Genomic DNA, 25,308 nt, shown 5'->3' on the forward strand with positions numbered 1-25,308 from the left:
TATTTTTTGTTCTTCGAGCCAGTTTCTTTTGATTTCTGGTGGGTGTTCTTTACTGAGAAAGTAAGATCAGTCTTCTCAGGATTCATTTCCAGATGCTCGCAGCCCCTGCTTTTTAAATGTTGGGGTGTGGCTAGCCTGGAGGTGCAACACGCCTACTGCATAGATAATTTCCCGCCTGTCCTGGTGTAAAATTGGCTTCAGGGCGGGGGGTGACATCTCCCAGGTCTGTGGGAAGCCGGGGTCGCATATCAAAGGTGGTAGGAACTTTGAATCCCCTGCCTTGATATGGTAAATCACTAGCCATCCTGCTGGAAGAGGCGTGACTAACTTTCTCCGGGGCATGCATTGTTTCTGACCTCAGCGGCTGGTCAGAAACTTGTCTGTGGTGGCAGGCTGGTAGATAACAGTCAGCTATCATGCAAGATACTGATAGATTTTCAGGGGCTCTGGGTGCATGTCATAATAAATCTAGTACTGGTAACAGTACCTATTTATTAAGACAGGGTGTTTGATACCAAACTCCATAGTTTTCAGTAAAGTCATCGTATAGCTAGGAAACTTGTAATGACCAGTGCTCAGTACATATACTTAAGATGGCTTCTCTGCTCACTTGCACCACCTAGTAATCGAACTAGGGAGCAGAGAGGTATAGCTGCTCACATGTAATATATAATGCACCCTGCCTTAGGGCTATAAGGCCTGCAATTTGTATGGTGTCCCTTAAGGTGGGATCATACATGCTGCAACCCTTCGGGACCCTCTTTAGTACCCATGCCCTAGGTACAAGAGGTATAATTTACTAGGGACTTAAAAGGGTGCTAAAGTTTTTGCCAATTGAGGAACAATTGAACAGTTACTTTGTTTTATGGAAAGAGCACTGGCACTGGAGTCTGGTTAGCGGGCTTCAGTGCATGTCAGAGTCGAAAACCAGCACCTAGTAGTTCTAATGAGAGCAAAAAGTGGGGGGACAACTGCAACAAATGCCCAGTTTCCTACAAAGGGTTTCAAGGCTTCACGCTCCCATGCTTATGCACTCAAAGTGTCACACGGGAAGTGTGTCTATTTTTTGCTAAATTAAGTGCGTCTTCTCATTCACAAACTGAAGTGTCCGCTGCAGCAGACAGACCGTTATTTTGTGTTTCTGGCCATCATTATCTGAGCTCTGCAGAAAATCTGGGTTACCATCTCTTTCCAGCTTGCTTTCAGATGTGCTCGTGGCAGCCAAGTCTAGACCGGCTCTACAAGATGGACCTAAGTGCCCTACATCCACACCATGACACAAACATTCCTCAGATGTATTGTGAAATGAGGCTACTAAAGACAAATAAATCCGTATCAAAAATATTGTATTTAAGACAGAACAAAACAAGCCTTATCTTAAAACACACATATGAGAACTTGATCATGAGTTACTATTGTCGCAAATCCAGTGTTCATGGATATATATATTCTGATCAACACAGATCATTGTTTAAAACTACACAGCATATACATTACATTCATATTCACAAAACTCCAAATTAAAGAGGAGACAGAGGAATAATCCCTCTTCTCAAGCATAAAGCGAGTGGGCTTTACCAAATCCCTGAAAAGTGAAATCTACCATTATAGTATTATTGTAAGATACACATTAATTACAAGTTCTCCGCACTAGGCCCAGGTCAGAAATACGAGCACCGCCGACCCCTGTACAAGCGAAGGCGATGGCTCGAGCATTTCTGCAAAACTAGAAGCATTGGCGTGACTGCATTAATGTCAGACCGCGGTGCGTTATGAAGCAGTGGGAGACCACTATCCACCCGAGTGATAACAACAGTCGCATTATCATCCCTCATGTGAAGATATAACAATATGTATTTGAAGCAGATGCTCAGTCACTACTTTCAGTTTGGCTGCCACTTAACACACTTAATCTCATGAGTGACCTTGGCAGTGACTCAGATGTCAGAAGAACCCCCCCCCCCCCACCCAATATACAGCACACCCATCACAAACATAAAACTATGCAATTTAAGTGACAACAGACTTCTGCAACAACTACAGTTAAGTAGTTCTCTCCTGATAATAGGAATCACTATAGCTCTCTCAGACACTGACCAAGAGTCTCTGTCACTCTTTTCTAAGGGGAAGACGAAGATCCGCTGGCAATACATAAAACTATGATAAAGGCAAATCAATTTATCAACACTACAATTGAATGGACCGACTAATCCTAAAGAATCTCCCATTGGGATTAAAGAAGATACAAGCTATGAATATAGTACCATGCCTATTCTATACCATCGCTTCAGAACATCAGACTGGCCTGAAAGTGAAATAGACCAATTGGATCTAAAAACGTGCAAATTACAAAGTATATTCATTAACCGGAAAAATGTGTTTGAACTGTATTCATTTAAAAAATGCAAGTACTGTACCTTCAGGTCCGGAATAACAGGCTGACAGACAGACCCAACATCATCAAAAGCTGCAAATATACCATTGGTGTTGCCATACGAAAAACAGAGGCCTCACTCTGCTCTCAACATCAAATGTTGACAGTCATTCTACAAAATGGACAACAGCCCACTCTTGAATCTAATGAGAACATGCATTAGAAAAAGCCATTAAGTGTGGCTTTATCAATCACCGTTACATCACGCTGTTAGCTAGACTTTTATTGAGGAAGCTGCTAGGCCATCCTCAATCAAAACAAGCATTTGCAATACAATAGGTCTCGCATTAACACGAGTTTGAGCTATTGACATTGCAAATGACAATGCCTTTTATTTATGTTTTAGGTTTTAAAACCTAAATAAAAAACATTGACATTTAGAATCCTAATAGCTTAAACTCTTGCAAATGCTAGACTTATTGCATTGCAAATGCTTCCCCCAATGTGCTTGCAGCTAATTTGTCATCAACACCAGTATTACTTGTTTCCTATTTTCTCAGCTAACCAGACAGTCAAAGTCTGCACAAACAGGGATATATGCTGCCACACAGGAGGAAATCAACTATATTGCTATCGTGTAATCCAAAGTTCTCCACATAAAACATATTTATTCAACATTTCTATTATTCAGTGGAGAGCCCTGAACAATGTACCGATATTGGAAAGATGAATGTTTAGGACGATATGCTAGGATTCCGCCTAGACCCCTGCAGGTCATACACGTATTTCTGCAGTAGGCACTAAGACTAAGCAATCTTGCTAGCGGATGAACCCTAACCCCAGAGGTACCCTAGGGTAATAACAATAAACTAAAACAAATTCAAGAGGTGAATGAGTACTCGGGCATTGTGCACACTGCAAGCTGAAGCACGTTGGTAATGGTCAGCGGCCATGCGCGATGGCTGAGCATTAAAGAAGAGACTCTCCCAGATTGGCTGCAAATCACATGGCACCAAACTAGGTTGCTCCTTTATGCTGGACATACTGAGAGGAGGCACCCAAGGAGACGAGCGAGCCGCAGCTGTATGCAAGCCCTTCTCGAAGTTGTTAAAAAGCACATTCACCACAATAATAAGCAGGGCGAAGGAGCAGGCACCGAAGAAGACGAGCCAGCTGGAGAGTTAAAAGGCACGCTCCGTCAAATAAGAAACAGGGGAGAGGATGAGAGTGAGTCAGCCTAGGAGACGAGCGAGCTGTAGCACTGACAAGCACACAACCAGAGCCACTTCCACCACTGCCATCGCACTACCACGGTCGTACACTGCACCATTGACAAACACACACACAGATCTACCTCCACCACTGCCACTCAATCCCCCACACAGCATCACTGCCTCACAGTCCCACTGCCATAGCTGCCACACACAGCACAAGTTACATAAGCATGCATGGTACCCATTGACAAGCACACAATCTCTTCCACCATTGCAAACCACAGTGCTATTGCCTTCCCACATAACACCACTACCTCAGACAGCACCACAGTCACACATAGCACGTCACAAACAAATGCACACACTGCCGAACTCACACCACTACTTCCACGTAAATCACAACGTCCAAGCTCAATACTGCTGACACATTGCAGCACAAGGCCACATATACACAGAGCCCCACTGCCTCACACATCACCACTGCCACCCATAAATACGCCGTCCACCACCACAGCTGCCATATGGCATTTGTCGTCGAGCCTCAAGGTGCAGAAATGTCTGCACAGGTCACGTTATCGGACACTCACGGGCGTGCACAAGCACGCATCAGTGCACAAGTGCGCATCACACGCGGGCACCATAATATGTATTACACAGCAACGGGGCACACCTAAAGAATGTCACAAAACACCAGGATTGTGTACGCGCGCCCACGCGTACACACACACACACACACACACACACACACACACACAGGTGTGCACCACACATCCATAGGAGGGCCTCCAACACGCCGCTCAGCACACAGCAGTGTCTACACACTAAAGTGCATCACTGCGCAAGATTGTAACGGTACACACATGGGGTGTGTCACACAGCGATACCACTACTGCGTATGCGCCCCAAGAGGGTTTTATCCATGTCACTCTTTAATTGTATGCTAGGACTCCAATGACCCCCAACATTCGAGTAACTTGATTATTGTGACTGACACCAATGAAAGGAACTACTCAATACGCAGTGCCACCTTGTTTGAAAAATAACATTTGTGCATCTTTTATTGAGTTGAAATTGTAAGGTGCCCGGCCTCTGATAACTCTTCACATCGTCCGGAAGTTGCCTACACTAGCAAAAAAAAATGATATTAATACTAAAAAATGCTCCTGTTTGAACTGTGACGCAGCCTGTGACGATTGTGGTGTGGAATAGTCCCCTTGAATAAGTGGCACACCACACTGCGTTGCGCCCTCCTGGACCAAGGTGTTCAGATGTCAGCAGCTTTACACTTTCAGCATGTTGCATTATGGGACTTGGGGTTTTGCTTTCGACATTGTAATAATCCGCTTAAAACTGCATCATGGAAAGTGTTGTTGGACTGACTGAAAGTGTAACAAACAACTTGAGGCTACTTGACAGCTATAATCTCAGCTGCAGTGCTTGCATCAGACTGTAGGAGGCGGGCAGCAGGTATCGTCTGCATGAGCTGGGCAGGAGACGTGCGGTGAACGATGCAGACCGCCAGCCCTCGCATGACAGGGCTTACAGAACACTGTAAGAGGTGGTTAGTGCACTGCTTCTCCACTGACACCCATTCAGTGCCTACAGCGAACCCATCTTGCCGACTTTACAACACACCGCAGGAGGCTGCAAGTGCCGGGAGGCTGCACTAGAGTCTGGAACACACGTCAGTGGCCGGATAGAGACTGCAGTAGCACTTTCTCACCTTATGCCCCCGGCCCCCAGTGCCCGCAGAAGGCAGCCAGCGCGCAACTCCCGGGTAGTACCACGCATTCATTACCAGCAGGAGACGGGCAGTGCCTGCAGTGCCTCTGCCCAGCCCTCCCCTGCAGTGCCTGCAGCACACTGCAGGCGGCGGGCAGCGCATGCAGTGCAGGCAGCGCGGCTCCCCCATGCCCTGGCACAGCCCGGCTTCCCTCGCCTTCTCATTTGGATCCTATTTGGATCCTATGTATCAGTACTGTTCCTATTGTGAAGTGCTCTGACACCTTCGGGTAAAGTCCGGGCTATATAAAAACGCATAAAATAAAATAAATAAATAAAAATTCAAATGGGGGTCAGGGGTGAGCAGCACCCACATCACAGCTCACAAGATGGCGATGGGGAGGCAGCAGCGAGCGGAGTGAGAGGATGGCAGGGAGAACCCCTCCGGACCATGCAGTGAGGTGCCAACAAAAGGGGGTCTGCACCCACAGAAGGCAAGCAGGCTGGCAGCGCTGCCACCCCCCCCCCCCCCCCCGACATATGTTCTCGTCGGGGGCTGCAGACGGGAGGAGCCGTGCATTTTACCGAAATGCAGACTGTGCATGCAGTGCCTGCGTGTGTGTGTTGGGGAGGGGAGTTACGGAGTGGCAAGGGTCAGTGGCGCTGGGGCGGCGTATTGGTAAAGGTGGGTTGTTGCCCCTCTGCCTATGTGGTGTGAGACAAGAGGGTTTCCCGTGAGAGGCGGGGGCTCTTTACTGCCTACGGTGTGTGCCTGCACGATGTGCAACGCCTCAGGTGGGCTCAGTCGGTGGTAGGGGGCTGCTGGCACAGCGTTTGTACTGCTACTCTGCAGCGAGGGTCTGCTGGGCGCCATTCTCCCCCCCCCCCCGGCTCGGGACGCACAAAGCCATGCAGATATCGGTCTTTTACCTCAACTTTACATACTCCTCTCCTTCAGTCTGAAACCACATGGCAGGAAGCCTGTGAGTGGTGTGCGCGCACCACTGCGAGCCATGTGCTTTCAATTATCGCGCCCATGTCTGGGCACGATAAGTGAAACCACATGGCCTATTGGCGTCTATTACGCGCACCAAGCGCGTAATAGACACCAATAGGCCATGGGCGGAGCAATGCGCCCGCCTTTGGCCAATTGCGTGCAGTCTAAGGAACAAACACGCACGCCATGGCCAATAACAGAACAGGAAAGTAAAAACACACGCACGAGCGTGTGCAATTCCATGGTCGATTTCCGAACCCCGGACAAAAGGACTCTCGCTGCGTGAGCAGTGCTCTGCACTGCATCGCTAGGCGCAAGACCTAAAAAGTGATTCAAAGCAAAAAGTATGCTTTGCTCTAAAATGCACTCATTGCTTTAGTAACCCCTGGCACTTAAAGGAACTACTCTGTATGTGGGGGTGCTCCTCGTGAAGGAGCAGAATGCGATCATCACTCATAGTGAAGTCAGTCAAAGGCTGAAGTGGGCTCGCCTAATACCGCATGCTATATGCTGTAGTGGGTAGAAGACAAAGGTGAACGACATATTAACGAGCCAATGAATGAAGAGGTCACGCCGGAAGCCCTAATAAATAAGTATTTTATACAAATAACTTCAGTAAAATCAAAAGGTATTAGCCTACACCAGACTTCAAAAGAGGTGCCACAAGCAGTAAATCAGGAAAAATAAGAAAATATGAACTGGACCAACAGAACATATTACCAAAGGGAAAGAATACAAGAATAATGGAACAAACAAGGAAAGCTTAGTGAAATCACACTTTGACCAGGAAAGAACAAACAAAACATCTCGCAGAAGAGAACTGCAAGACACAAATGAGAGTCTAACAACAGCAGTCCAGATTAGTTGCTTTGTGCATTAAATGGTTTATTGCATGCTTGAAAAAACAGATCAATAGACGTTTTGTGTACAGAGTTGAAGAGTAACTGAGCTCTGGTTTCTGCATGTTAAGTGTTTAGGCGGAAGGATTTGATGGAAGCAGAAACAAAGTATTTAATTCATTCTTTGGAATTTGAGTAAACACTAACAGGCTTTGGGAGCAAGGTCTAACCAGAACTGCCGAAAACGAAGTTACAGTGACATGAATATCTCAAACCCAATCGTTAAACGTGTAGACAGTAAACTAGACACAATCATAAGAGAGAAAGTGGCAAACAGGTTACCATTTGCAAAATCTCAGCCTAAAGTTATGACTCTAGTCTCGGATTGTAAAAGTACACGCACAAGGTGATGAATCGCCTGAAAATGCAATATGTATACAAGTTCCAATAAAGCAACACAAACAGTCCAATTGATCAAAGGTACAACAGGGCACATCAAGACAAGATTACAGGATAACCTCCATGGTCTGCTCAGAGAGGTGACAACATATCAATTACATAGATCAGCAATATTTCCCACAATGCAATTATGCAAGTATTAAGGAGCATTTGAAATGCATTTAAAGGATTAATGTTAAATGGTGTCTTAATATGCATCCCAATCCTGCTCTGCTAAGGACTGAGGTACCGACGGACAGAGCGGGGCCTCATTTCTCAGAGCGGATGCCAGGTGAGGTGAGGAGCGCCCCCGTATATTGACGGGAAATGGATGAACACTCCTGAAAAATTCAAATAGAGTGTTGAGTGATAAAATCCGCAACCCAAGTAGGTTGTATAATTTCCATTCACTGTTGTTTTTTCACTTTGGGGGATTACACATATATATATATATAGCAGTAGCATAAGTTCTTAGGTCCTGACGAAAGCCCGATTACCACATAATCGAGAGGCTGAAACATGTAGACCCCCTTTACTAGCTGGACTTCAGCAGTTATTTTTTCAAAACAGCTCCTGCACTGGTTTTATTTTGTCACTCGAACAGAACCAATAAAGTACTATATCTGTTCTAGTAGATGATTTTAGATTTTCACTTTTTCATTGCACTGCTTCCCTCACTTCCACTAATAAATAAACCACATTAAGAACTACGGTAGATACTACATCTTAAACCGATAGTAAGGTTCCTGCTGCCCATTAATGCGGTTGCCCTGATTCTTCTGAGGGGCACAGTAAGGGCTACTGGATCCCAGATGATGTGGGTTGCTACCCAGGTGGCTGATGGGATTCATTTTCACTTGTAGAAGTATTCACTTGCTTTATCACTTTTCTAGATTTGACCCTAGGTTTCCTGTTTGTAGTTATAATATATTGAGAATTGGGGGATTAGAAACCTATTGGTCTATAAATATTTTCCCCTAGACCCTCCTGATATATCTGGCAGACTTTAGATATATCTAGTTATTTAGTCTCAATATGCAGCCACCTCGGGACAATTCAATCTTACCATGGCATGTATGCTGCGTAAAATCAACCAGGAGACACCAAACCACTGAGAAACAAAGGTTTGTGGTTAATTCCTAAATTGTTAGCCAAAAGAAATTAAATTCCAGAACTGTCGGGAAGCGTGCTCCTTTAAGGACGGACGTCGCATAACCCAAAGTTTGTGTTAAAAAGTTGGGAACTAAGATTCCAATATCGCTCCTGCTATTTCTTCTGCAATCCTTTGGTCTTTTTCAAGTTGATGTCTGCATTGCAGTATGAACATTTTTTTCAACATATGTGAATGGATGCATAGGCACATACACGCTTTTGTGTGAGCTTTATATATAAATGTACGTGGATAATGGGCAAGTCAACACACAGTATTACATTTCCAGCTTCATTAAAAGTGCAGTTAAGTGTACTTCTCTGTAAAAGTATGGTACCAAGACGGGCACACAATAAATCATCTACATTAAAACGAAGGTTGGTGATGCAAGACGTGTACAACCCTTACACCTTGTACTTCTTACTATTTCCTGCTTAATCCGCTTCAATTTCGATGTTCTCCTCTTCATCTCCATCCCTCATTTTTAGGTCTCACAGACTAGATAGCAATACGGCTGGCAACAGGCAAAGATTGGGCTATCTTCAAGGGAGGTTACAGTTCTCCCATTGATTAGGACTGGTGGGCTTTATTGTCACTCATTTGCTTGCTTCTTATTTGTCAGCTTGAGTGGGCTTTCCTTCCTTTTCTTGTGTTTGTTCCTCCCCTGGTGCATTGAAGCATTACCTGTGTCCTTCCACTGCTCACTTTCCAAGTACAACTTTTTTTTTAAGCACTCCACATGAGTTCATACGTCTTCCTGCTGTCTCCATCATGTTCTTCTCCGCTCTCCACCGTGACCTGTGTTCCTCTCTCTCAACCATGTGCTTCTCCCTGTCAGCTCCACATTTCTCTCACACCCTCCATGTTGCTTCCACCCCATGCTCTCTGTGTTGCTTCTGCCCTCTACCAACATCCCCTGTGTTGCTTCTTTACCGCTATTACTTCCACCCTATACATTGCTACCCCCTCACCTGCTTAAAAACGGAAACACCTTTGCATGTCTTTGTTCCAACTAGGATTAGTAACCGCCTCCGTTTGTAGGGCACGCCTAGATAATGGCATGGCCGTTTGCATCAATGACTTTTACAAAAAAGAATCTTTAATGATGCTGTGCAGCTTGGCTTAAAACTATTCACAAACCCAATAGGTCACAAAGGTGTAACATATTGGCTTTGCAAATGCTTGCTATAACTGTCACATTTGCCACTCCATTATGTACATCTTAGCCTCATTTCATCTCCGCTTCCCTTCTTCCCACTGCTCCATCCCACCTTCTCAGTCACATTTCCCTACTCCTACTCGTTCTCCTCTTACTATCTCCACCTTCCCCGTTCTTTGCTCTGCCTCTGTCACAAGATGGAGGACTTTGAATATGATGGTGTCATTAGAAGTAAGTTTGCAATGTTAGAAATATACGCACGTAACTTTCTGATTCTCTATTATTTGCAACTTCAAAATGTACTTTTGTAAAGGTTCAGCCACTTAAAGATTATATACTTTTTTACTGCATGCACTAACGTAGCCCTTCAATTTCACAACTGCAAATAACAGTAGTATTTTCTGCCCTAGTCATTAGTACTCATTCTACTCACACATGGTTGATGAAATGCAGAGCTGGCCCAACTGAGTGCCGAGCCTGTGACCTTTGGTTGTGGACAGATTTCCATTGAAAGGAAATTATGCAACCGAGCCAGCAGCTGAGATGTAGAAAATAAAGGACACAAACTTACATTTAAGTTCAACTACACCTCCGCTGTCATGGTCCATCTTGTGGCCTCTCAGCTAAACCTAGTGAAGCAGTTGAGACCCGATATTAGAACCATCGATATCTTTTTTTTATTGACTCAGTGTAGTATAGACCTTGCTCCAAGAAGTATGACTGCACATTATTGCAGTAAGACGATCACAAACATGAGGAGCTGCAAAGAGAAGAACGCAGTGTGGGAGGCCTTAAAGCAGGATATGATGGAAAGCAGAAAGGGGTCTGTGGATGTTTATAGAGAGAAGTGCTAGATTGTACACTAGATTTTCAGACATGTACAATACACCCATTACAGCTATATTTACAATTAAAGATATTGGGGCCTAGCCTCAAAGGCATTTTGGATAGGTAAAGCAGTATTCCTATAGTGCTCCTTCATGCCTTTCTGAATTGGCTCCACAGCATCTCAAATTAGAATAAAATGGGAATATTGATAAAGAATGTGTAATAACAGAAAGCCCTGCGCCCTCTTTGCGCTTTTACTAACGGAGTTGGAAGCTCCGGCCTGATTCACATAGACGTGTAAGAGTACTCCTGCTTTCGTAATTCAGGCCCCACTGTAATTTCCCATAAATCAAGATAAGTGTGAAAGCTGGGATTAGAACCTGGGATTCTGAACGGGCAGAGAGGTCAGCAACTTAACCACTAGAACAGATATCTGAAAGAATACCTCCAGGCAGGGCTGTGAGTGGGCCGGGCTCGTCTGGGTTTTAGACCCAGTAGTAATTTAAAACTGACATTGAAACGGGTCTCCATAGGGCCCTATATTCACTTCCTTAACTTTAATTAAAAAAACATGGATTAATTTCGAAACAACGAACATTAAAGAAGTTCAGGTAATCCATGCTAGTGATTTAGTTCCCGTTTATATTTCACTTTTTACTTCACCTTGCATTGCTTAAGAGTGCTAGCTATTCAGGATGTTGTGATTCTGTATATATTCTTTGTGTTGCATATTACTGTTGTATAGTGCACATATTGGACTGGATTGCCTCCAGGTGTTTTTGACAGGCCATGCCTGAGAGCTCTGGAGTTGAGGTTGAAGGCAGCGCGAGTTTCTCACACTGTCTGCCAGCGGGCCAAAAAAGTGTTCAGAATACATGTTCATCCAATCCTTGTCTTTGTTGCAGAGCAATGGTCACTACTACAGTTACAATTGTTATTCTGTGCAAGTGTGTATGAAGGAGGTACGCAGCTGACAAAATATCGACAAGGTGCAAGTGAAAGAAAACGCAGCGTTTACAGGCAAGTGGGAATCAGAAATGTCGTTTACAAGTTTAAGCCACACCCTTAATTATGCAAGGCATGCCCCTTTTAGAGTACTTGCCGTTTTTGAATCCCAATTAAAGCCCCGCCTCCAGGGCAATGGTGTGCCTCTTCCTGCACACATTTTTCTCCATTGTTTTTTAATATCTCGCAGCTCTTTCCCCCAGGAGTGAAATATCAGATCTGGTGCTGTTCTGTTTACTGCGGCTTGCAGCCATTGGGGCTGTGATGCACGGCCTCTCCTTCAGAGCACCACTGTGTAATTACACTCACTCGATTAGAATGGTTGTAAACAGTTTATATGGCTGAGGTAATGATAGCTGCTCACACCTGGGATTCCGGGCAGAGCACGTGCTGGAGACAAGGCTGCGTGCGCGAGCGCGTGACGAAGATGCGTCATCTGCGCAAGGCTGCGGATACACGTAAGTTTGGGCGAGGACCTGTCATCAGCAAAGGCTCATTGGGGCTGATTAATTCACCTGAGCATTCCTGGTACACTAATCCCGCCATCATACTGCACGTCATGAAACTCATCCCATAACTGCCTGTCGTTTAGGTATGAAAGAAGTAAGGCGCGTGAATAAGACGAAACACAGTCTCCAACAACCAATGATGACTTTGAAATTATATTATTCTCACTTTATTTAGGTGACTCCAAGAAATGCAATTTTCAATAAATCAAACATAAAACATACTTTGTAAAATGTCAGCTTTTTAGGTCCGATCAAAGAAAGGCTGGGTGAGTGGGTAAAAGGATGGGGAAATCGGCAGGGTCTCCAGACACATACATAGCACGCCTTGAGGTTACCTAGCTGTCTAGGCTCACACTTTAAAGACTTATATTCACAATAAATGGCCTTTTCATGGGATCTGCTTGACAGAAACAAAAAGGTCACGTAATCATGTTTTCCAAGTGCTCTTTGCTGCTTATGTCAGTTAGTTTCGCACATCAGGCTCTCTCTGGAGAGGTCTTTGGGCCTGTCCTGCCCTACGGAGCACTATTTAGGTCATACACACAGGGGTACAATCACAGCTACTCCTGAATCTGCAATGATCTAATTATGCATCAAACAATGGGGTGATAATTGATTTGAAAATACTGAATGAAAGAGGCCTTCAATAGTGCAAAAGGAAAACTCCTAAAATTCAGTTTTAGATTAAGACTATTCTTAATGCTGGAGAATGGTGTTTCAGCACGTGCTTAACTTAATCCCTGCCATCTGCCTCTAGATCTCAATCCGCAAGCTATCACCTGGCCCCATGTGAGGTAGGTGACTTTCAGTCAGACCTGGTTTAAAGGACTCTGATACAAAGTATGCTGGGTCTTGTAGTTTCAATTACCTGCTTCAAGTGTGGATGAGTAAGTCCCAGCTTGCTCCGTGCTGCTAGCTGTCACCCATAAAACACTAGACTTTACACCTCTCCAGCAACAGCTGTGCGTGCTTAGATGTGGTTGTTGAACATAGTTGATCGACAAGTGCACTGTAACAAAGAATCCCACAATACATGATTTATGTGTCACAGCAGATTCATTCTTTGTCCTGTTACTGGCTCACGTTGTAGATTGTAGGTGGAGCGTCAGTCTGAAGCCTACAGAAGTCTCCTGGAGGGACCGGTTTTCAACCCAACAGAGTGATGCACCGAACACTCACTTGCAGGTCGCTTCACAGGGCCCTGAATCCAAGAACTGAGTTCCAGATTCTTCGAGGACCTCACACAGATTTCCCTTTGCAATGCCCCAAAGCAACAAAATCAAGAGAAACCACCCTACCCGACCTTCATCAAGATCCCTAGCGCTGGAGGGAATGGTGCTCGTTACTTGTAACCACAAGTAACCACAGATGAATGTGCATTGCTTTCGGATCCTGTTCTAACAGCGGTGTCTGTCTACCATCCTTGTTACCTGCTCTGGCAGAGCTGAGCCTTAACTTTCAGTATCCCCCAAGATTCCATCAACTCTAATTCTTGTGCCAATATCAATGACTAGACTAGAGCTTTCATGGATTCAGCATCACTGGAATGCAGATAACAGGACCAACCCACAACGATAAAGTCTGAACTCCATAAAAGTGCTTTGTTGTACACAATCCAGTTACTAGTCAGTAACCAAGCCGCCAGCTCACCCAAGTACCTTTTGGTGTTGCTCTTTCGTCCCCAGAAGGATGGACGCCTTCATTGGTCTCACGGGGATCCGAAGCTGGGAGCGAGACAAACAGCTTCAAGAGAGCCAGCGCCCTTGACAGCTGAGCTATCTGTCTGGTATGCACATTTTATGCAAATGAGCTCTGTGACCTTTAAACAGTCTCCACTGGGGACACGGGAGATGAAGGCGCGCGCACTGAGATGGGGGGAGGAAAGAAGCACACAAAGCATGACCCAGACACAAACAGAGAGGGGGGCAGGACACTCACAGAGGATGCGAAGCGCACAAAAGCGGCAGCCAGGCACCCGTAGAGGGCACACTGTACACATGGAAGAGGAGCAACGCACAGGCATCGAGGGGAGAATTTAACACACAAGGTATAAAGCAGTGCACAGTCATGGATGTGCAAGACCCACACTCAAAATGAGGTAGACATTGATATGAAGCAAAATCCTGAAAAGAAAAAAAAAGAAAACACACACACGCGCTCACAGGGGTGAGAGACCAATATATGAAAGGTGAGCCATGCATGAGGGTGCGTTTACAGGAAAGAAAGGGGTGGGTGGGGGTTTAGTCTGAGAACCAATCAGAGAGGCTTACATGTAAACGAATATGAAGCAGATATACAAGTAGTTGAGCTGGTAGGAGGGGAGAGCCAGGGGCAATACTCAAGAGCCTGGGTCGTTTCAGGGCCCTGCACACATTTCTTAGAAGGGACTCATATGGAACAAAGGCTAGGTCGGCCTGAGGAAGACATTTGTCCCTTCGATTTGAGCTGACTTCTAATGCCCTTTGAATAAATCAATCCTTCAGTATCTGTAGAGCATGACTTATCACTCATGAGGATATCCAGGAGCTGGGATGCTGGGCCTAGTTGCAGAGCCAGGTCTTGAGTTTCTTCCTGAAGTCTGTCAGCAAGGTTGATGTTCGGAAGTGGACAGGGACGGCGTTTCAAGACTTGTGGGTGAGGTGGGAGAAGATGCGTCCTCCACTGCTATGGCGGATGCGCAGTGTCTGTGGCAGGTCGAAGATGGCAGTGCAAAGGTTTCTGGATGGATGGTGGAAGTTCAGACGGTGGTTCGTGTATGCTGGTCCTTGATCCCAGAGGGCTTTGTAGGCCTGTGTTAGTAGTTTGAATTGGCATCTTTTCTAAACAGGGAGCCAGTGGAGGTCTCTCAGGTGCTGGGTGATGTGAGTCCATTTGGGCAGGTTGAGGACCAGTCTGACCGCTGCATTCTGTATCGTCGGTAGCCTTCTCATGAGTTTGATGGGGGTTCCTGCATACAGTGTGTTGCCGTAGTCCAGATAGCAGGTGACTAGGGCTTGCGTGACTGTTTTCCTGGTGCTTGTCGGGAGCCATTTGAAGATTTTTTAAAGAATGCAGAAAGTGTGGCAGCAGACCGAGGAAACTGTGTTGTTTTGTCATTTCATGGTGAGTTTGCTGTCCATGATGATACCAAAGTTGCGGGCATGTTCTTTTGGTGTAGGGGTGGGTCCTAGTTCAGCGGGACACCTGGTGTCGTTCCAGAGGGAGGCATGGCTGCTAAAAGATCAGCCCTTCGGTCTTGTCCGAGTTGAGCTTCAGACTGTTGACCGTCATCGAGGCTGTGACACTCTTCATGTAGTTGTGGAAGTTGCTCTTTGTTGTAATGGGGTCTGCTGAGAGCAAGAGGATAAGCTGGGTGTCGTCAGCATAGGATCTGATGTTGATATCATGGGTTCTGATGATGTCAGCTAGAGGTGTCATGTAGATGTTGAAGAGGGTGGGGCTGAGGGATGAACCCCGCTGATGGTGCTCTTGGGTTGTAAGGGGAGGGGAGATGGATTCTCTCCCCGAGTACCATTAGGAATGATGCAATCCATCTGAGTGCGTCTCCTGTGATTCAGATCAGGTGCAGTCTTTTGATGAGTGTGTGCTGGGACATGGTGTTGAAGGCTTTCTAGAGGTCTAGAAGGATCAGGGCAGCCAATTCTCCTCTGTCAAGTAGGGTGCAGATGTCGTCTGTAGTGGTGATCATGGCGGTCTTGGTGCTGTGGTTGGCTCGAAAACCTGATTGGGAGGGTTCTAGCAGGTTGTTTCTATCCTGGTGTTCGGTGAGCTCACGGTTGATGGCCTTCTCCAGGACTATGTCAGAAAACTGGAGCAGCAAGATAGGGCAGTAGTTCTGGAGATCGCTGGGGTCTGCGGAGGGTTTATTGAGCATAGGTCTGACCTTCGTGTGTTTCCATGCGTCGGGAAAGGTGGCTGTGGCGATGGATGTGTTGGGGATGGTGGCGAGTTGGTGGTTGATCTCGTCGCTCCCTAGGCTGAAGAGGAGGTGGAGGCATGGGTCATGGGTGCTCCCGACTGGATAAAGTTCCTTATGTCTGCTGTGGTGAGTTGTTCCAATGGGATGAGAAGTTGGACAGGAAGGCTTCCGTAGTCGTGGGGAGGCCGAGAAGGTTGGTGGTCAAAGTTCTTGTAGATGGTGGATATCTTCTTGTGGAAGTGGCTTGCTAGAATGTCACAGAGTTCTTGTGAGGGAGGGAGCGTGTTCTCTGTGGCTAGTGGGAAGGAGCACTCTCTGACCATGGTGAAGAGTACCTTGGTGTGGTTGGCACTGGCCTCGATGCAGTCTGCATTGGTAGCCTTTTTCGCATCTTTGAGTTGTTGTTGTTGGTATTTGATGAGGGCTGACTTGAAGGTGCCTAGGTCTGTATCGTCTCTGCTGGTGCGTCATCTTCCCTCTAGTTGTTTGCAGCTATGTTTCATAGTGCTAAGTTCCGGAGTATACCAGTCGGTTTGTTTGGTGGATCTGCGAGATTTGGCCGGTTTGACTGGGGCAACTCAGTTGGTGGTGTTGGTGAGCCAGGTGCTGAAGTTCTTGACTGCCTGTTTCAGGTTGGTTGCAGTGTCGGGCTGGTGGTGCCGAGGATGTCCCTCAATTGGATCGGTGTCACTTTGCTCCAGCTGCGAAAGGAAGCATTGGGAGGGTTGGGGTTGGTGTGAGGTGGTCCTGCCATGGTGAAGTGGACAATGGAGTGGTCAGTTCAGGTGAGTTCCGTGGTATGGCTGAATGTGACTCTGTTGCTGAACGTGAAGATAGGGTCCAGAGTGTGTCCTGCTCTGTGTAGTCTGTGACCAACTGTGTGAGGCCAATGTTGTACATTTATTCCAAAATGTTGGCAGAGTTTGTGTTTGTGGGGTCGTCCAGATGGAAGTTGAGGTCTCCGAGGAAGATGTAGTGCCTGGATTCGATAGCGAGTGGGGCAATGAAGTTTGTGATGGTGTCGCAGAGGCTGGTTTGTGATCCTGGGGGTCTGTAGGCGAGCGTGCCTTTGATGGTTGTTTTGTTGTCAGGGTGGGGTTGGAAATTCTTTTGTCTTTGGTGGTGCAGCAGATTGATTCTTTGTGGATGATAGCAATGTCATCTCCTTGTTTGTTGGTGCGGTCCCAGTGTTTCATCTTGTAGCCATTGGGTGTCAATAGAGTAATGTCGGAGGGCGAATAGGGTTGAGCCATGTCTCTGTAATGAAGGTCACATCGGGGGCGATGGTGAAGATGGTGTCCCAGACTTCAATGGCATATTTGCAGAGGGATCTGGCGTTGATCAGAAGGCATCAGAGTGGTTCCGGGATGGTGTCAGCCGGCGGGGTGGGAGCGGCGTGGGTTTCTGCGAAGGCGGGCAGTCCTAGGTTGCAGATGACCTGACATCGGTGGTACGTGAATGGTCCTGCTGTGTACAGCGGATATGCAACCCAGCAGCTGCTCGTCCATCAGGGGTTTAGGGCTTGGATATCTGCAGTGGACACCCTGTGGGTGTCCGGGGGTCAGGGTTCCTGGCATTGGGTGCGGTCTAGGCACGGATGGGTGCAGGCGGAATTGCCTGTGGCATGCCGGTGGTGTGGCTTTGCCGTGGCCTCATTAAGTAGGCCCTGGGAGGGGGAGGGATGGTGGGGAGGCAGGCGGCGGAAAGCCGGTTGCGGAAAGAGGGAATGGCAAAAAAGCGAGGAGAAGTAGTAAAAGTTCAGAAAAGATGGCGACAACACAATTCAAACCCATTTGCTAGGCACTAGACAGTTTGGAGACTGCAGTGCACATAGACACTTGAGCAGGCTGAAGGGCCCATGGAAGGAAGAGACTGGACACATGTCCAAGCAGCAAGGGGGAGCTGGTGCGAGGACCTGCTCAATGGGGCCACACTGCGGCCTCCATTAAGTTGGTCCTGGGGTGGGGGGGGTGCTGGAGAGGCAGGCAGTGGGAAGCGGGTGGCAGGAAGAGGGGATGGCGAAAAAACAAGGAGAAGGACTAAAACTGCAGAAAAGGTCGCAACAACACAAGTCAAACCCATTTGCTAGGCACTAGACAGTTAGGAGACTGCTGTGCCTTTGAGAACTTGATCAGGCTGTAATGCCCGAGGAGGGAGGAGGCTGGACTCATGTCCTAGCAGCAAGGGGGAGCTGGTGTGAGGACCTGGGGATACATATTTAGGAACACACAGAGAGGTAGGCAGAAGGATATACACTAGAGGGGGGTAAACAGAAATGGTTTCAAACACACCGAGAGACTTACAAGGAAATAGATACATTTGTGTGTGTATTCTTATACAGAACACTTAACCCAAGAGTGTAAGTGCCGTACATGGAACAACAGAAGACATGCATGAACTGAAGTGAAATTGGATGAAAAAAAACTATTTAACAAGCTCAAACAAAAGAGTAAAATACATTTTGGTTGGTTCCAGAATGGACCATGATGAGGCAAGAAGCAGGGAACGGGGCAGGTTAGTGGATGGAACGTGGAGGAGAGAAAGTTAGGAGAAGCAGCCCCAAGTATGTGAAGGAGAGTCTGGGGAGGACAGGAAAAATGTTAAGGAGTAAGTAAAGAAGGTGATTCAATGTTATGTGCATTAAAAAAAATTAAAGCGAGAAAGAAAGATGAAAGCTGGATCAACTCAAATGAACATAACCAGATAACAGTTTAAACATTTACAGATGGACAAGAACGCACAAGCACCCCTTCACTGCAGCACACTGATGCACACACTAGGATCATGCAAGAGAAAGCTGGAAAATAACAAAAATGATCTTCCGAGAGGAACACAGATGAGTATCCTTCCTTGTCCACAAATGTGTTTTAAATTCACTGAATAAAATTATTGCAATTTAAAATGCTGACAAATCAAATTACGCCTTTTCATGATGGGAAGGCTGCAGGGAAGTTCAATAGTAAACAAGATGCACAAACATGGGACACCTGAAAGTAGAGCTGTTTCAATAGCTACAATAAAAGCACCAGACCCTCCTTCCCTTCAGCCCCGACTATAGTGCTTTTAACGAAAAGACGATGACTCTCCACACAACAGCATTAAAAAAATACAAGAATCCCTTCTCTGAAACACTGGTTGGGTTGCCGCCTGCAGTGAAGGTTGACCGCTGCTTCGAACAGGTTGTCCACCTTTCACTAATGTGCTGTTCCTAGTGCAGGCACAGGTTAGCTCTGGCACTGGGAGCAGTCCATTTGTTGCGATAGGGAGCACTATCCCGATCTGCGGCCTATGCACAAACTTAAAGCTGTGCTCCTGTGCATCGTGGGACAGTGCACCTCATCTGCGATGGGTCTGAACCAGTTGACTAATGTAAGTAAAACTGTCCCTTCACACAATAGCCTCATCTAAACAGAATGCCCATGGCATCTATCCCCAGTGAGACGCAATTAGCATTTCCAATCCTATTTTCCCTTGTATTCTGGAAGTTGCAGCCCTATAAATAAAATGGATGAATCAAATGCCCAAGCATCAGAATGTAACAAATTGGTTATTACTGGCTTGACTTCCCTTGCGTACCACTGCCTAAACAAGTACTAGCAAAGCCAAAGGGTCTTCCCTTGGCCAGGATCCATGTTTTTTTTCCCAAACATATGCAATAGGCATTAAAAGTGTAAAAGTAATGAGAAAAAGGTCTGAAGTCTAAAGGTGGTGTGCATATGTTTGTGGAAAAGTAAATAATAAATGACAAAAATTAATTTCAAAATCATGAAATGAAGGCATAAATAAAATCAGGTCTACAAGCACTGAACCAGTTGAAAAGGTAGATGTGTACAACCAAAATAACTTAAGTAAATCGACCCTGTGGCCTATGCTGTGGAGGACAAAAACAGAACGTGAATGGCCCTTGAACAGACCAATGGAAGAAGAGGGCTGGCCTAAAGCCCCTGTGTGTATTTATGAGTCTTTCGGAAAACATGAGGATAACAAAACGTGTAAAGCTGTCTCTAAGTTAGACCCACAAAACAAAAAAAATGGTCACTGTACTATGCAATACTCTCTAGAAAAACTGGCAGGTGGTAGCAGTACTGTAAATCCAAATAGATTTTGTATTTACCAGCGTTAGTCACTTACTTTGCTTTTCTTTTGTCTGCTAATCGCAGTGTCATGCAGGCGACCTTCTTCCAGTCCTAGCAATTTCTGCCTACAGTACCCAAAACAGTGGGGTTTATAGTTTCACTTTTTACCAAAAACAAAGGGGCCCACAAGTACCAGCATGCTGAGCGAAGATTTGTTGAAAAACCAAAATGGTCTGAAAGTCACCCTTATGGCATAGAGGCCATTTAACAGATATTAAAAGGTTCCACAGTGTGTCTGTGAACCCTGCGTAGACAGGACTACACGGGAAACCATAAGGACTCCATCAGCTGTTTATCGTGAAACCAAGCAACGACTGCAAAACTTAGTATAATATCAAAAAACTCAGGAGGCAGCTTATTCTGGCAGTCATATTTCTGATCAGACTGGTGCCAGCATTCCCGCTTCATGCCAAGTTATTCTTTCAAACAGTGGACAACGCCCATTCACTTCCATGTGCCATGCATCACCTATGCTGTCCAAGAGATAACACGCAATACCATCACGTTCATTGGAAAATAGCCACAGTTCAGCACCTGAGTCCTCTGGCAACTGTGCAGACGCCCTCATCTCCAAGCCTAAGGTGGCTGCTGAATTCCGTAACTCCACTCAGCCTCTATTCAATTAAACATTTTCCATTGCCGCGACCCCAAACGACAAAACTGCTACTATTTTCTCAAAATATATATGTATATCATCAAGTACTTGCGGCAAACTCAAAAAGCCGGGTCTGGTGGCTCAGTGGACTAATGTGTGCACTGCAGGTGCCTGTGTTCGACCTCATGGTCACAGGTTCAAATCCCGGTGGGTCCACTCAGCCTTTCATCCATCTGCGGTCGATAAAATGAGTACATTGAGTTGGGTAACAATAAACATCTGTTATTGAGCGCCAAGATACCCAAGGGTGAACGTGTGCTTTACAAATACACGTTATGTTATTTATTTGATGCATCTATATGGTGCCACTGCAGAGAATAACAAAGCAACCGAAAGGTGTCTATATGGTATGATAAAATGTATAACTTCACTGGTGTGCTTAAGGCACAATCCCAAAAGAAGCCCAGCTGTATATATTTAAATGTACACAAAGACTTAAGTGCTCCTTAACTCACTTCATAATGCCTTTGAGAAGGTCTCCAAGCTCTACTACTAGACCACCCAGGTAGGCTAGAGAGAGCGAGGGGGCAGAGAGACGTCCTTCGGGCGAGGAGAGTGGATGGATACCAGTCAAGAAATGTATTTGTGAAATTCAAATTATTTTCTTAAAATAAATATTCGTGAACTCTAAAACTTCCTAAGGGAGGAACGGTGTGAACTGCTACACATTTCCATATGGCCAGGTACTACCTAGACCCCCTCCTCCCTTATCAATATCAAGATAATAACATGAGAAGATTTTGAATTAGGGGGTCGTAAACCCCCGGCCGTATTTATTTACATAAATTTTTTTTTAAACAAAATTAATATACAATATTTACACAATACGCAGAAAACCATTACATTACATTGATTCCTTGATTCAGCGCGGGGACACACCAATAGGTATAACCATGCGCTTTACAAATGAATAAATAAATAAATAAATAAATAAATACAGATGTAAAAAGGCCCGACCTTAACATATCTCTAATACAAAGGTATTCACGAATTCTAAAACTTCCTAAGGGAGGAAGGGTGTGAACTGCTACACATTTCCAAAAGGGGATAGGATTGAGGGTGATAATTTGAAAGAGGCTTCACCTAAACTACAATCATTAAACTTGAATTAAAAAAAATTCAACTTCGATCCGTAGCACAGTATCTCACATTTATTTCAACATTGCAAAATCCTACAAGCTGTACCTTCAAAATGGAAACATTAATATTTTCCAGTGGATGACCAAGGTCTGTTGAATTTCAAAGATCTCCAATTGGGGAGGGGAGGCAACCGCACTTCAGTGCCAAGGGATGGTTCATTAAGGTTGGAGCGCTACGTTACGGTTTCCACTGACTCAGTCAACCACTACAGATCTCCCTGATTTTAGGACAAGAAGTTTGAATAGACCCCTCCCCCGTGCACACAAGCAACCAGCTTTACCACGGGTTAAAGGCGCAAATTCAAGCTGCCAGCATACATATTTTATAGGAAATAAGCCACATCTCACTAAAATATACTCAAGCCAATGCAATTAAAATGTGGTCGTCCGCCGGACTCTACTCATGGATGTTCAATGATCACAGACAGAGTTCATCTGTTTTAGGGCTCACCTACGTGATGGAGGCGGCATTCTTAAATATCAACTAAGCTGGGTGTGGGGCGAGGATCACACATGTGGCAGCCCACGGGAGAGGTGCGAGTAGTACCGAGTTAGCAAATGACTCCGTATCGAGTAGAGCACAACGCATTGTTGTGTAGCAGTCTGGTGTATTACTGGAGTTGCGGTTCTCGTCCACAATTGAATCAACCTGGCAAACCTAAAGGGTTAGTTACACGGGCAATTGTACATAGAAGACCGGGACTTGTGGCATCCTGTAACCGTACCATAAATAGCAAAATAAATAAAACATATCGTGTGAGTAGGAAACGTGCAAATGAAAGAACATGATATAATGTTCACTAGAGGGCATGCACTGCCAAACACAATCTCCAAACCTCACAGCCGAAAACAGCATCCCATCCATGCAGACTAGATGTGGAGTGCAAGGGTCTGGGATCAAAACCCACAGTTCAGGTAAAACTATTGAACTTGTAAAGAACTAACTACCCCCTGACAAGAGAAACCCACACTCCCAATAGACAGTCACAACTGAGCTTCTAAAGCTGCATGCAACTGAGTGCCCGAATAACGATGTGGAGGTTTCTCAAAGCAATGGCGAGGCTGCGCATTTCAGGTGAGGCTAGCCTTTTTCGGGGGCACTGGCCTGTCAGGAATTCTCCTCATTCACAGACAGGACAGTCCTCCTCTGGACCACATGGATGCAATTATCCATCCGCCGCGCAGGCGGGCACCAATATGGCCGAGACGGGCTCAGTCGCACCGTGCAGCACTCACCTCTCTGGACGGAATACAGTCGGCGGCGAGCGGCTGCTCCGGGCTTCCTCCTCAGGAAGACACCAGTGCTGTCCGCGCCGCCCAGAGACGCGTCTGCTGACTCATTCATCCGCGCGGAGCGCGTCCAGCCCGCCCGCCCGCCGCCGCGCTGACGAGGCAGGTGGGGCACGGCGTTGCCGCCCGGGGGAGCAAGAGGCGCGCGGCAGCACCAGCCGCCAGTCCCGGCGGATGCTCGTTCTGACCGCAGGGCTCGGAGCTCATGCAATCCACTGCACTCTGCCGCCGTAGGCTCTAGCACGCTTCAGTGCTGCGTGGCGCTCCGAGAGGGCAGTGCACTCGCTGTGCAGTCACTCAGCTCCATAGGCACTCGGATAGACCAGCGCCGTTAGGAGTTCAAAAAGTCTGCACTCCGCTGCTGCTCTGCGGGCTCGGCGCTGCACACGCTTTTTCCCCACTGCGCCTTACTCTGCTCTGGGAGAAGTCTGGCAGTGTGCTCTCATTGCTGCTTGTTCTGCTCTTGCACCTCGCTGCTCTGAGTACGTGGATACTGGTGTCCTCTGCTCGGCGCTACAGTGTTCGTTCAAGTCACTGCACTCTGCTCTCATTGCACCCCTCTGCGGCTGCAAGAGCACCCCTCGGCGGCGGAGCCCCTGTCTCTTTACCGGTGTACAACGCGGAGTCTCCCTCTACCGGTGTGCAGCACCGAGGCTCCTCCTGACTGCCCCTGTGCAGCGCTGAGGCTCACTCTGCCTGTGTGCAGCGCCGAGGCTTGCTCTGACTGCTTCTGTGCCTGTGTGCAGCGCCGAGGCTTGCTCTGACTGCTTCTGTGCCTGTGTGCAGCGCCGAGGCTTGCTCTGACTGCTTCTGTGCCGGTGTGCAGCGCCGAGGCTCTCCTGCCTGCCTCTGTGCCGGTATGCAGCGCTAAGGCTGCTTCGGCCTGCTGCCTCTGTGCCGGTGTACAGCGCCAATGCCCCCTTGCCCGGACGCTGCTCCTCCTCCCACCCCTAGCCCTGTCATCACACGCGCACGGCTGGAACCTAAGCCCCGGGGCTCTTCCAAGATGCGGCTCCTCCCGGGCGGACGGGCTCACTGACACCTGCCTGCCTATCGGGTTTCCGGGGCCCAAGGTGTGTGCAGGCAAGAGCTGCCTGGGAGGACAACAATGAGCACGTTTTTTTTCTAATTCATATTTTTTTATCAACCTTTAAAATCGGTATTTTCCAGGACTCGCAGTTTGTTTTCTCATTTTTTACCCCATAATTTTTGGTGGCACTGAACAGTAATTTCCACGTGATTACCACCAGTACATTTCTGATGGTATTCTGTGTTGGTGGTACCTGTATGGGGTAGTGAGTATTTAAGAAGCACTGAAAAAATGGAATTTCATTGAAATGCCTGAAAAATTATTACCTGATTCGATGGTACTCAGTTTATCAACATCAGAAGGAACAATGTAAGTTTGCCCCTTCAGGGAATAAACTTGTGACCTGCAAGTGGCTGACCTGGTTGATATGTCAGTGGACTCTAGCTTCGCTTTTCCCCCACGACCTAGGGCAGATTGGGGCTACTGCGCGGGGACCTTGGTTGAGTCTGTCGCAGAGCTTAACTTGAGCCGGTGGTTTCTGGTGCTCGGCACCGCAGTCAAATGTTAACACCACCACTTGTGACAGTCTGCCATAAGGTGGCGCTTTCTGGCTAATTTAGAGATGACAACAAGAGTTAATTACTAATTCAATATACATTAACAGTGGTTATTGCTGCCGCCCAAGCCATTCTTATAGCGTTGGAGGCCTGAACTAATCCGAATTGTCACACGTGGTTGTGTAATGGTTCCTACTTGTGTTACTATTATTGGCAGCATGGCAGGGGCAATGTGTGGTGCAAACTGCAGTGCCCTCCTGTCGAGAGCCCTGACACTTATTGTTTTAACAAATTAAGCACTGGACTTTCAGGTCACTGAATGCTGCAACTTGCCAAGTGAGCCAGTG

General features: G+C 46.6%; 1 protein-coding gene across 5 annotated transcripts in view; it reads right to left on the bottom strand.

Moving 5' to 3' along the window:
* PLEKHG5 (pleckstrin homology and RhoGEF domain containing G5) overlaps positions 1 to 25,308 on the bottom strand; it is a 1,098,541-nt gene that overhangs the window by 442,714 nt on the left and 630,519 nt on the right. The window contains exon 1 of one of the 5 annotated variants that reach the window (XM_085608899.1): positions 23,321 to 24,287. The exons of the other annotated variants lie outside the window; for them this stretch is intronic. The gene's annotated coding sequence lies outside the window, so the exon portion shown is untranslated. Of the gene's footprint in view, positions 1 to 23,320; positions 24,288 to 25,308 lie in introns of those variants that run through there. 5 annotated transcript variants of the gene reach the window in all.

The sequence above is a fragment of the Triturus cristatus genome, chromosome 1_2, assembly GCF_964204655.1.
Source record: "Triturus cristatus chromosome 1_2, aTriCri1.1, whole genome shotgun sequence".
In the NCBI taxonomy this organism is placed as follows: domain Eukaryota; kingdom Metazoa; phylum Chordata; class Amphibia; order Caudata; family Salamandridae; genus Triturus; species Triturus cristatus.